Raw genomic sequence first — 12777 nt, forward strand, 5'->3', positions numbered from 1 at the left:
AGCTACCAGTCCCGGCGCCCAGTCCGCAGCGCGAAGGACCCCCCGTGAGAGGTTTGCAGGTCTCTCTGGAACAGAAATCTCCCTCGCTCCAATGTTCCGTGGCCTCTGGGTGCAGAATTCGCCGTGAGTTACTTCCCTGTAGCCGTTCTATGGGTTGTGAGTTCGGAGCTATGTGTATGTGTGTCTTTCTACTCCGCCATCTTGCCAACTGTCCTTTTACTGTACCATTTCCACAACTGAAATCATACTGGTTTGGAAACCTGGCATAGGTTTGATCATAAGTCTCAGATAAAGTCTGTAGGACTTTGGTAAAGGTATTTCCAAATGGCATAGTAATGTGGTGTTGCTGCTGGAATTACAAAAGGTGCCAGATGGCATAAAGGAATGGAATGATGCCATCACTTTTGAAGAACAGAACTCCTAAGCAATAAGCCTCCCAAGGCAAGTTCTTACAGCCCATCAGTGTTACTTTCTCTTTAGTTTTTAATGTGGCAGGAGGAAGACATACCTTCAGTACAAACTGCATTATTTCTATGTGTTCATGAGGCTATACATGAGTTGACTAAAGGTATAATAAGTATGAGTTTCCTGATCATGCTGCAATATTGATGTTGTTACCAAAGTAGGAGAAAATTCCATTGTTAAATAGGAAAAGAGCTCAACCTTTTATACTTTTCACAGCAGAGAAATACATACATGATTCCTCCAGCTGTCACAAGCCAGATAAATGGTAGTCATGGTGGTCATGCCAGCTATCCAAGTTTATGGAGAGTTAACCATGCTGTATAGCAGGCTTCAATGAAGAAACAGATCACCATTCTTTTGCAATATGAAAACAATATTCCATTGTCCTGAAGTGACTCTTTTTCTATGAAACGATATGAAACAGTCACAAGGGTAAAGAAGGCACGTAGACCCATTCCATAAATCCATGCTGTGATCTCTTCCCAACAGTCATCTGATAATTGATAGAGAATAGCACTGTCCATGATAGCAGGAGCAATGGGTGCACGTGTAACAGTTAGCTGTATGTTCATAGCAAGTAGGTTTAGCATGACTGTTGGCTGAGGCCCAATGGTTCATGAACCACTGGAATTGACTCTTGAACCACATGGATTCTCTGAACCTCTTGGGAGCTCTACCTCAGCTCCCAGCTTGGCTGATCCTGTGGAGTGAGGGCTCTCATCTCTCAGGATCAGGCTTAGGCTGCTTTGAACACTGATCACTTGGCCACTTATCCCTACTGGAGAACACTCTGCAGGCTGGTGTTCAACATACAGGGCTGAAAGGAGGGCAATGGGGGCCCAGGCTAGGCCATATGTTTCTCTTCTACTTTGTTTTATAGTATGATCTTTTATGGTAAGGTCATTTAGAATATATTGAGGTAATAGGTATTGATCTAAGTCTAATTTCAGCCAGACTGCTTTCCAGTTTCCCCAGCATTAAAACCAAACCAAACCAAATAAACAGTTCTTTCCTAAGCAATTTATGTATTCTACTTTATCAAACATTGGGTTATTAAGTCCTATTGTTTCTGAATTTCTCTTGTCCAGTCTATTCCATTGATCTTTCTCTCCATTCTTTAACCAAAACCAGATGGTTTTGATGACTTCTGGTTTATAATATAGTTCAAGGTCTGGAAGCGTTATTCCTTCATCCTTCCTTTTTAAAATAATTTCCCTTGATACTTTAGATCTTTTGTTTTTTCAAATGAATTTTAAGTTCTATAAAGTAGCACCTTGGTGACTTTATTGTTATAGCATTAAAAGTATAATTTTTTTAGTATTGTTATTTCTATCATATTGGCACAGCCTAGCCATGTACATTGAACATTTCTCTAGCTATTTAAGTAACTCTTTATTTTTTTAAGGAACATTTTATAATGCAATACATATGTCTTTTGTGCACTTAGGGAGGTTGGTCCCTAGATATTTTTACATATTTTGTAGTCATTCAGATTGGGATTTCCTTTCCTTTTAGTGATTTTCATGTTTTGTTATTTTTATATAAAAAACTGTTCATTTCAAAATTGAATATTTCCATCGTTTATCATCTTTGCCAGTTTGCAGGGTATGACATAAGATCTCAGGGTTGTATTGATTTGAGTTTCTTTTATTCTTAGTGACTTGAAAAATTTTACCATGGTTTTCAATAATTTACAAAAATTTTGTGAGAATTTTTTATTCATAATATTTGACTACTTATCTATTAGGGAATGATTTAGATAGCTCATTGGACAGACCACTGGGCCTGGAGTCAGAAAGACCTGAGTTTAAATACAGCCTCAGACACTCACTAGCTATGTGACCCTGCACAAGTCATTTAACTTTTGTTTGCTCTAATCCACTGGAGAAGAAAATAGCAAATCGCTCCAGTATCTTTGCCAAGAAAGCCTCATGGACAGTGTGATCCATGGGGTGCCAAAGAGTTGAACAGAAATAAGACTAAAGGAGGTGTTAGTCCTAAACAAAACTACAAACTTATTTCTAGCATTTTTGAGGTGGCGAAGATAGGAAATCTGAGGGGATACCCATAAATTGAGGAATGACTGAGCAAGTTGTGGTAGACAAAAATTAGGAATGCTATTGTAGTATATTAGAAATGATGAAGGAGATGGAGAAGCCTAGAAAGACGTATAAATTAATACATAAATGAATGAGGTGAACAGAACCAGGGAACAATTTATGCAATGACAATAATACAGTAAAGGTAAGTGACCCTGAAAGAATTAGGAATTCTGATCAGGATGTCTGATTAAGGATATTGATTAGAATAAGGATCAATCACAATTCCAAAGAACTAATAATGAAACATATTACTTTCTGATAGAGAGGTGAAGGACTCAGAGTTCAGAAGAAGACATATCTACATACATGTAGATATGTATATTTGTGTGTATACACATATACATATATTTATGTGTGCAGGTGTATATACATTTGGACATAGTCAATGCAGAAATTTATTTTACTGGAATATATGTGTTTGAAATAATGTTCTCCACCCCCATTGTCACTGGGGTAGAAGGTGGGAGAGGAGGTAAATTTTTGGTGATTGAAAAAATAAAATATAATTAAAAAAGAAAAGCAGTTAGTTTTCTGAGGGTTTATTTTGTAGACAGCAGCCATGCTGAAGCTAATGTATCAATTAAGATCTTTGCTGACAGCCAGGTAGTATGGCAGATAGAGTTCTAGGTCTGCAATTAGAAAGACCTGAATTCAAAGTCAGCCTCAGATACTTACTTAGCTGGGTGACCCCAAGCATGTCACTAAACTTCTATCTGCTTCAGTTTCTCAACTTCAAAATGGGGATAATATCTTATTTCAAAGGACTGCCATGAAGATCAAATGAGAGAACATTTGTAAAAATGACTCAATCTGGCACATAGTAAGTGCTTAGTAAAAGTTCACTTCATTTCTTTCCCCTTCCCTAGGATTTTTTAAGCAAGCCATCATACCTTCACCAAATGGGGATAGTTTTATTTCCTCTTTACTTATCTTTGTGCCTTTAAACATCTTTTTTTCCTCTTGCCATATTGCTATTGCTAAAATTTCCAGAATTCTATCAACTGGTAATGAGCATCTTTGCCTTATTCCCGGATTTTTTGGGTAAGCTTCTAGAATTTCCATTGCATATGATGCTTACTTTTGATTGTAAATAATTTTTTTGTGATATTAAACAAATTCCGCTATGCCTATGCTTTGTAGGGGTTTCTGTTTGTTTTTATCATAAATTTGTGTTATACTTTGTCAAAGAGTTTCTCCATCTATTGAAATAATCTCAAAACCTTTTAAGGAAAGAAAAAAGAGTCTTACTTGCATAGAGCAAGGAGTTTGGTTATTACACTTACCACATCAGCCCTAGTATCTCTCCTGAGCCCCAGTCATATGTCATCAAGATATTCTCAAATAGCTCTTCCATAGGCAATTCAACATCCACATGATGGAACTCTAACATCCAGCTCGAACTTATCTCAAACCTCTTCCTAAGCTCTCCTCTTTCTGTTGAGGATACTACCATATTTTAGGGGTAGCTAGATGGTACAGTGGATACAGCACCAGTGCAGGAGTCAGGAGGACCTGAGTTCAAATCTCACCTCAGACACTTGACACTCACTAGCTGTGTGACCTTGGTCAAGTCACTTAACCCCAATTGCCTCATCCTGTATCGTCTCCAGTCATCCTGATGACTATCTGGTCACTGGATTCAGATGGCTCTGGAGGAGAAGTGAGGCTGGTGACCTGTACAGCTCTCCCTCACTCAAAAACAAAGTCAAGTGCAAGTCATGTCATTATTTCTCTGATGGCATGGTCTTCTTTGGCAACGAAGGATGAACACACACCATCATATTTTAGTCACCAAAGTTTGCAGGCTTGGTCCAAAGTTTCTCTTCATTTTCTCTTATTCAATATTTCTAACTGGCTATCAGATTTTACCAGTTTCATCCTTACAATATATCACAACTTTCTTTTTCTCTCTACTTACCCCATAACATGTGGTTCAGGTCTTTATCACCTCTTAAAAAGGGCTATTACAATACTCTCCTAATTGGTCTCTCATTCCCAGCATTTTTTCCCTCTGCAACCTAATTTTTATACAGCTGCCAAATTTATATGCACAAATAATGGTTCTGTTATCTTTGCTCAGAACTCTTTGATGTTTCTTTATTGTCTCTTGGATAAAATTCCAACTCTTCTATTTGGCATTTAAAGCTCCCTGCAATATGGATCTCTTCTGTCTTTCTATACTTATTACACATTAGCTGTCATCACACACTATAATTCTAGCCCATCCGAACCAGACTGATGTTTTCCCTTACACAAGACTCCATACCTGTGCTTTTGCACAAACTATCCCCTATGCCTTCAGTTCGTTCTTTGGTCACATTCTCCTTTTAGATTACCCAGCTCTTTACAAGTCTTCCACAACCTACCTGAGATCTTTCCTGAACTCCCCCACCTACTGGTATACCCTCAAATTACTTTCTATATTATAAGCATGTGCCCTTTCTAGACTTCAGCAGATTTTCAGATTGTAAAAGGTAAGTTACAGAGACAAAGAGACATAAAGGCATGTCCTGCCCAGACCTCATTCATTCCTAGCAGAGAATGAGGCTCCTTCTCTTATGACTCAATCATTCTACACCTCATCAAGGAAGGCTGACTTGGACAAGCACTTAATTTGCTACAAAAAAGTTAGCAGAGACAATGAACAGGATCTCTCATGAGAGTATAGATTGTATTCATACCTTTTCCTCAGCCACTCATTTGTCTAGGCCAATAGGAGAAACTTAAAATTTAAAAATGCTGGGGAAAAATGAATTCCAATTAATTATTGGTCTATTGATTAGGCATGATCTATTTTTCAGAGATGAATATTTAAAAAAAATATAAAATGGTCACCACAAGTTAGGGTGAGGTCTCTCCCTGAGGGTTGCAGCCCTGAACTAGAAAAAGTGGTTAAGAAAGGAAGGAAGGAAGGAGGGAAGGAAGGAAGGAAGAAAGAAAGATAGGCTATATCTTTGTTCTCCTATGTCATGGCTATTCATTCCTGACATTCATTTGGTTGATCTCTTTAAAAAGTATCTGACAATGTTAATCATTAAGAGACAGACTTTGGCAGTTGCTAAATACCTCTTACTCTTCCAAGTTCATCCAGTTCCTTAAGTAACTCTTACATGGATGATAAGAGTATTGCATAAAAAGTAAGTGGTGCTATTTCTTACTTTTTTTCAAGTACCAGTATCTATCATAGTGAATGCCAAACATTTTCGATTGAGTATTCCTATCACTGATATGAGACTGTGCCCTTTTAAACACAGGAAAGCTTTAGTTCAGAAAGGGAAAAATCAGAAACACTGGAATTTAAAGGGGAAGTCCTTTCAAATGTAAGGGAAACTTTCCATACCTTAGAAAAGATTTGGATTTTTCTGTATGTGAAAATGTCAGCAAAGATAATGAATTTTCCCTTCGGCAGAGAATGCCTCCACATCTTTGGACCCAGTCTCTCACCCGCCTCAGTCTCCCATAGGAATCTGAGAAGTGTAACTGGCTCGTCATCCTGTGCATTACTGTAGGATCTCTCAGTGAGGGAACTTGCTCCGAACCAGAAATGATTGCCCAACAGCAGAACTGAGACCTCTCCCATCTCTTGCCCAGAAGTGAAACACCTGAGAATAGGGAGAGGCTCTGACAATTCTAGGGCAAGTGCCATTGCCCTTGCTTAAAAAGTACTATAGCATTCCAATCAATCAATCAGCATTTGTTAAGTGCCTTCTATGTGCCAGGCATCATGCTAAGCACTAGAAAAAAAAACACACACACAATAACACTAGATGAAGAGAATTACATAACACCTGGACTAGCCAGAGGCTGAAGTTGGTGGAGACTAAAGCTATCCAGTGGAGAACAAACCCCAAGAAGTCCAGATCAACTTGTACACCAAAGACCCTGCACTGGATGATGAGCACAATGGCTCAGTAATCTGCCAGGTCCAGCCTACAGCTGTTACCTGGCAGGGCAATCTATCTAACGTAGTCTTACCTCAGCTGAGCCTAAGGAGGGAATGGTTCTGAAGCCAAGAAATCTTCTTGACCAAGCCTAGCAGTAGATCAACCCATCCAACTTAGATGTCATGTCCTCCACGGAGCCAACTCACTGGAGTAGCAAAACAAGTCCTCCACCACTGACACAATGCCTCCCAGCAAACTTGGTGAGGATTCTCCAGACAAACAAAAGAAACTGAGGTCTCGTTGATCTAATAGAGGGAGGTGCTTTAGCAACGTGTGTTCCCTGCCCAATGCATCACTAATGTATTTTAAGTCCATGCCTACCCTTTGCCCCACAGATTCTGTGTGTATTTGTGGAAGTCTGTCAAAGGTTTGGGGAGAAATGCTTTTGCTATGCCATTTGAGTCAATGACATTTTTTATTTCCTAAAAAGCTAATTAAACTATTGACTGATTGTGAAAGGGAAGGACACCAATTAAGACTCACCAGTTAAAGATTGTCACCTAACAGAATTACTAGTAGAACCCTGAAAAAAGAATAGCAGTAACCCTTTGGGGATACAACCTGCCAGTGCCATAGAGGGATATTACCTTCATTTATGTTATATACATGTACTACTGCATTAATAATTATTCACATAAAATATAAAAATAGAAATTCAAAAGGAGGAGATAAAGGTGAAATAACATTTGTTCCTAGAATAAAATTGAAAGCTACTTCAGTTGGTTGAGTAGGGGAGTGAGAGGTCAGATCTATAATTTGGGAAAATCACTTTGGCAGTAATTGTGGCGAGTGGAATAGAAAGTAGAGGCCAAGGAGACAAGGGCCTGAGCTGAAAGGGGAGGCTATCTTAGGAGAAAGAAAGGGACAGGTGTGAGATGTAGAAACAGAAACAACATGATTTGGCAACTCATTTACATATGTGGGGTGAAGGAATGTTAGGACTGGAGTCACCACCATCACAGATGACAGTGTGATTGTGAGCAGAAGCATGGTGGTGCCCTTGACAGTAATTGGAAAGCTTGGAAGAGGGGTGGTTTGGGGTGGAAAGATAATATCATGATATCTGCAATACAAACCACTACCTATCCTTGTTTGCTTTTCAGAATGCCTGACTCTGCCTTACCCAAAATAAAGGGAAGAAGGCAGGATTTTTAATCACATCTCATTGCTTCCCAGGAAAGATCACCCCTATGAGGGGCACAAGGCAAAACTGGGAGGTGATCTGGGGGATAGGAATTGAGGGCAGATTTTCTCAATGGCCCTTGAATGACAGCTACTATGGGTGCCTGGGAGCTCTGAGGGGCTGACAGCAGCTCAGAAAGCACAACAAAGTTTGTACAACAGATTTAGGAGTGGGGGAGAAGATAGAATGGTCTAATGTTGGAGGATAAGGGTAGGTTGTGCTAGAGATGAGCTCTGCAGCTTGCTATCCCTAAGGAAAGATTTTAATGTGATTTTCTTGAGGGTAGGAACCATGATTTTTTCCCCCTTTAATATTATTTGTATTCCTGTCCCTTAGCAGAATGCCTGAGCCATAGAAAGTGCTTAATGACTGATAGGTGTGGGTGGGATGCAACCAGGTGTGTGCTGGTGCTAGTTCTTACCAGCTCATGAAAGCTGATTGCTAAGTTTTCAGTTTGAGCATTTACTCCTTGGATACTGGCAAACTATAGGTCAGGTGTTGATTTATTGTTGCATTGATTGTCTAAATATTTAAGAAAGTAATGGAAAATTTTAATAATGCAGATTTAACTCGATAGTCTGTCCAACAGTATGCCCTGGGATGCAGTTTGTCTCTCCACCTGCTGACCTCTTTCTGTCTCTGTCTCTCTGTCAGTCTCTCTCCCTCACAAACACACACACACACACACACACACACACACACACACGTCCCTTGGTATTAAATCTGTTGCTTCCTGATACAAGGCCATAGCCCACCCCTCCCCTAGGGAAAACCCAGCCTTCGTTTTGGAAACTGCTGATCTAATTCATCCAAATTAATAGATGTGTTTTGAGCACTTACTATGGGGTTAAAAGCCCTACTGGAATAAACAACCAAAATGATCAAAATGTCCTGAATTTATATGGTACCCCATGCTTTGCAATGTGCTTTTCATTTCTATCTGGTCAGCTAATTCCCACAACCCTCTGAGGTTGGTAGGGTAAAGTATTACTATTCTCACTTTACAACAAGCTAGACTATCATATTGATCCAGTTTCACTGAATCTATATCATGACATGCTTGAAATTTTGGCATAAGCAGATTCAATAAACGCAATAAACGTTAACATTGTGTTTGAAATCTCTGCAATGAATTTCCAGGCTTCATTTAGAGGGGAGTATAATAAATGGAACAATTGGTTATGACTATTTTTAAACAATTAATCTCTGCTAATGTTGTTTGATGTGTGTTCGTTAGAAAAATGATGATGAAGTAGAGTAATGAGTTTATGTTTTAATGAAAAAAATAAAGACTAATGCTAAAGGTAGCTGTGCTACCAAAATGGAGATACCGAAACAGTAGCTTTCCCAGAAATACAAACACACACACATACATATATACACTCACATATATACATGTATGTTCATATATGTATACGTATATATCCATGTATATGTATATAGGTGTATATGTATATATACACGTATGCATGTATATATAGATGTGTGTATATATACACATATATGTATGCATATGTATATATACATAATATGCATGTATATGTGTGTGTGTATATGTATATATGTGTAGTTTCGTCTAGTTTAGCAGATTAAGACCCTGAGGCCCAGATATATCATAATTCCAAGGTTACCTCAGTAGCCCCTTGTAGAATTAGGGTTTGAATCCAGGGCCATTGACTCTCCATTGAGAGTGCTTTCTGCTATTGCACACTGCTCCTAAATAACGTAGCTGACTACACTAAAACTGGATTTGCGAAAGCCAAAGATACAAATTTCGGCTTAGGTCATATGAAGATTTTCCTGCAGAAATCACTAGTTCAACCAAAGGGAAAATTCTTCAGAACATTAGAAATCTGCTTTTTAATGCTCTTAGAATGTTGGACACACATCAATAAGGTTGAAAGTCCACATAAATGCCCTTACTCTTACTTTTCCCTCTTTTTCATTTTCTCCTCCCCCTCCCCTAATCTTCAGTTTTAAACCTTGCTTCCACATTTAACCAACAGAGGAACATATTAGTCTCCATGACTGATTTAAACAATTAGGAGAAAGTGCAAAAAAAAATAAGTTACCTAACTTTGAGAGATACTATTGGCTGGGTTATTTGAAGCTCAGGTCAGATCTGCCAATTCTGCCAACACCATATTTAACAAAACCTAAGGTAAGCAGATCAAATCATATGATCTTTCTTAAGAGTTTGGTGAGTTAAGTGAATTCCTGTAATTTTGTAAAAGATATTTTTGAGCAAGGGACCATTGATGTTCCAAGCTCTGGGAAAAAAGAAAGGAAGGAAGGAAGTTAGTTAAGAAGGGATGAAAGACAAAAGTTAAGATAGAATGAAGGAAGGGAGGGAGGAAAGAAGGAAGAAGAAAAGGGAGGGAGGAGTGAAGGGAGAGAGGGAGGAAGGAAGAATAAAAGAAAAAGAAAATAAAAAGAAAGGAAGAAAGAGAAACAAAAACATAAAGAAAAGGAAAGAAGGAAAGAAAAGAAGGAAGAAAAAATATTTAAAAGTATGAGATAAAATTCAAATAATATTTGATCCTAGATTAGAGATTCTTGACCTTTTCTGTGTAACTGGCCCCTTTGGCAGTCTGGTGAAGCTTATAGATATCTTCTTGTAATATTGTTTTTAAATGCATAAAATAAAGCGCAATAGGATTGCAAAGGAAACAAATTATATTGAAAAACAGTTTCTCAAAATACTAAAGAAAATATGTTTTTGGATTTCAATTTAAGAATTCTTATAGAAAAAAATAGGAAGCCTCTGTTATTTCCTAAATAGAAAGATAGCCTGGTTAGGCCTGTTCTTTAGGAAAATCATTTTAGCAAAGGAAGGATTGGAAAGGGAAGAGATTTTAGGTAAGGAAAACAATTAGGGCTCCTACCTCTTCCCACCTTCATCTTGCCCATCACTCCTAGTACAATGAGATAGTGGGGATGGTGGCAGAAACTTTAGGTTACCCAGAGTGCTGGTTATTCAACTTATTTCCTATGTTCAAGTTTTTCCCCATCAGTAAATTCTTTGGTGATGACATGGTGGTATAAAGGTAATTTTTCAGCCCCACCTCCACAGCTACCTAGCTATGTGACCTTGGAGGAATCATTTAGTTGCTCTAGTCATTGGTTCAAGCTAATCTTTTCTGTAATCCAGCTCAGTGCCTGTTTATCTGGCTTGTTCCTGGCTTATCCTTGCTCCTTTCCTTCCCCTCTCAGTGAAAGAGGACAGGGGAGGAGATACAATGAAGAGACACTATCCACTGGTGATGAATATATGTCAAAAATCTTACTCCCATGTAAACCTATCCCTGAGCGCCATAATGATGGGGCCCTGAGTTTGGTGGTTCAGGACTGAATGAAGGAGAGAGATCATCTCTGTCTCTGTCTCTCTCTGTCTCTGTCTCTCTGTCTCTCTCTCTGTCTCTCTGTCTCTCTGTCTCTCTCTCTGTCTCTCTCTCTCTCTCTCTCTCTCTCTCTCTCTCTCTCTCTCTCTCTCTCTCTCTCTCTCTCTCTTTCTCTCTCTCTCCTGGTCAAGGACCATGGGGTATGAAGTTCTTCCCTTTGACTGTTGCCACATTTCTTTTCCTCTTTAATTTTGTTGTTCATAGATTTCTTTTCTCTAGAACTGATTCATTGTGAATGCTAGAGCTGTAACTGGAAATTTTTTCACCTCAGGGGAAAATATTGGGATGAGGGAGAACAAAGTGGCAAAGGAAGCAGAACCCAGAGGCTGGTCTGGAGATAAAGGGGTAAGGGGTGATGGTGATTCTATAGAGAACAGTTCATTGACAGAGGCAGTGGTAGCTCAGAGGACAGTCTGCTGGAGGCACAATGCCACTAGGAAATGGCAACCTGAATAACAGAGGGTAGTCTATGTCCCCACAGAGATTGGGGGAAACTGAGATGTGTGAAGGGTTCTGTTGGTGATGCTGCTGATAAATGTTTTATAATGAGCTCTCTGCTTCCCATCACACACTTTTAAGTTTTATCTGCATTATTAACAATTTATCCATTACTTTTTTAAGTCTGGGCAATAAACAAAACAATAAATTAAGGCTTGATTTGTAGCATCTGCTGATTTCCAAGTAAAATTGGGTGGTTGCTGCAGATGTTGCTAGATAGTACCTTGGATATAGAGCACTGGACCAGGAGTCAGGAAGACATGAATTCAAATTCGACTTCCAGTAGTTATCAGCTGTGTGCCCCTTGGACTGTCACTTAACCACTGTTGGCCTCCATTTCCTCATCTGTAAAATGGGGATAATAGCATCCACTTCCAAGATTGGTGCAAAAATAAAACGCGATATTTATAAAGAAATTTGCATATATAAATATGACCTATTTTTATAAGTGGTTCAGAGTGTATAGAGTGGTAGGCCTGGACTCAGGAAGACCCGAGTTCAAATGTGACCTGAACTTGATCATAATTCGCATGACCCTAGAGTCAGTGCTCTTTCCATTACAGCATCTAGGTGTCCTAATAGAGTTTGGCTGATTCACCTGTAAAAAGAGGTACATTCTTTCCAGTATACTCCACTAATCCACCACATAGAGAAGTAAGAACAGACATTGAACAGGGAAAGCAGTTTAGACCAAAGCTCCTTTCCCTGGTCACCTCCCTCCAAATAAGATATATTCCCTATTGGAATATTAATTCCTTCAGGGCACGGTCTTGCTTCCTTTTTTTATTTGTTTCCCCAGAATTTCACTTACCCCTTAGGACAATACCTGGCATGTAATAAGAATTTAGTATGGGTCAGTGAGGTGGCACAGTGCCAGGCATGGAGTCAGGAGGACTTTTCTTTCTGAGATCAGTTCCAGCCTCTGATACATACTAGCTATGTGACCTTGGGCAAGTCACTTAACCCCATTTGCCTCAGTTTACTCATATGTAAAGTAAGCTGGAGAAGGAAATGGCAAACCATTTCAGTATCTTTGCCCAGAAAAGGGAGGTGGTGGCAGTGATGATAAACCATTTGGAAATGACTGAACAACAACAAAAGAATTTAATAACACAGCTGATTAATTGAGTGGCTGGTTAATTAAACAAAAATTTGAACCCAGACCCCCAAACTCCAGAATTTGG

At 39.0% G+C, this 12777-nt stretch overlaps 1 pseudogene; it reads right to left on the minus strand.

The window, feature by feature from the left end:
• Window positions 1-284: 284 nt before the first annotated feature.
• LOC140524199 (monocyte to macrophage differentiation factor-like) lies at window positions 285-1113 on the minus strand (annotated as a pseudogene).
• Between the last annotated feature and the right edge of the window lie 11664 nt (window positions 1114-12777).

Source organism: Notamacropus eugenii, chromosome 2, assembly GCF_028372415.1.
Source record: "Notamacropus eugenii isolate mMacEug1 chromosome 2, mMacEug1.pri_v2, whole genome shotgun sequence".
Lineage (NCBI taxonomy): Eukaryota > Metazoa > Chordata > Mammalia > Diprotodontia > Macropodidae > Notamacropus > Notamacropus eugenii.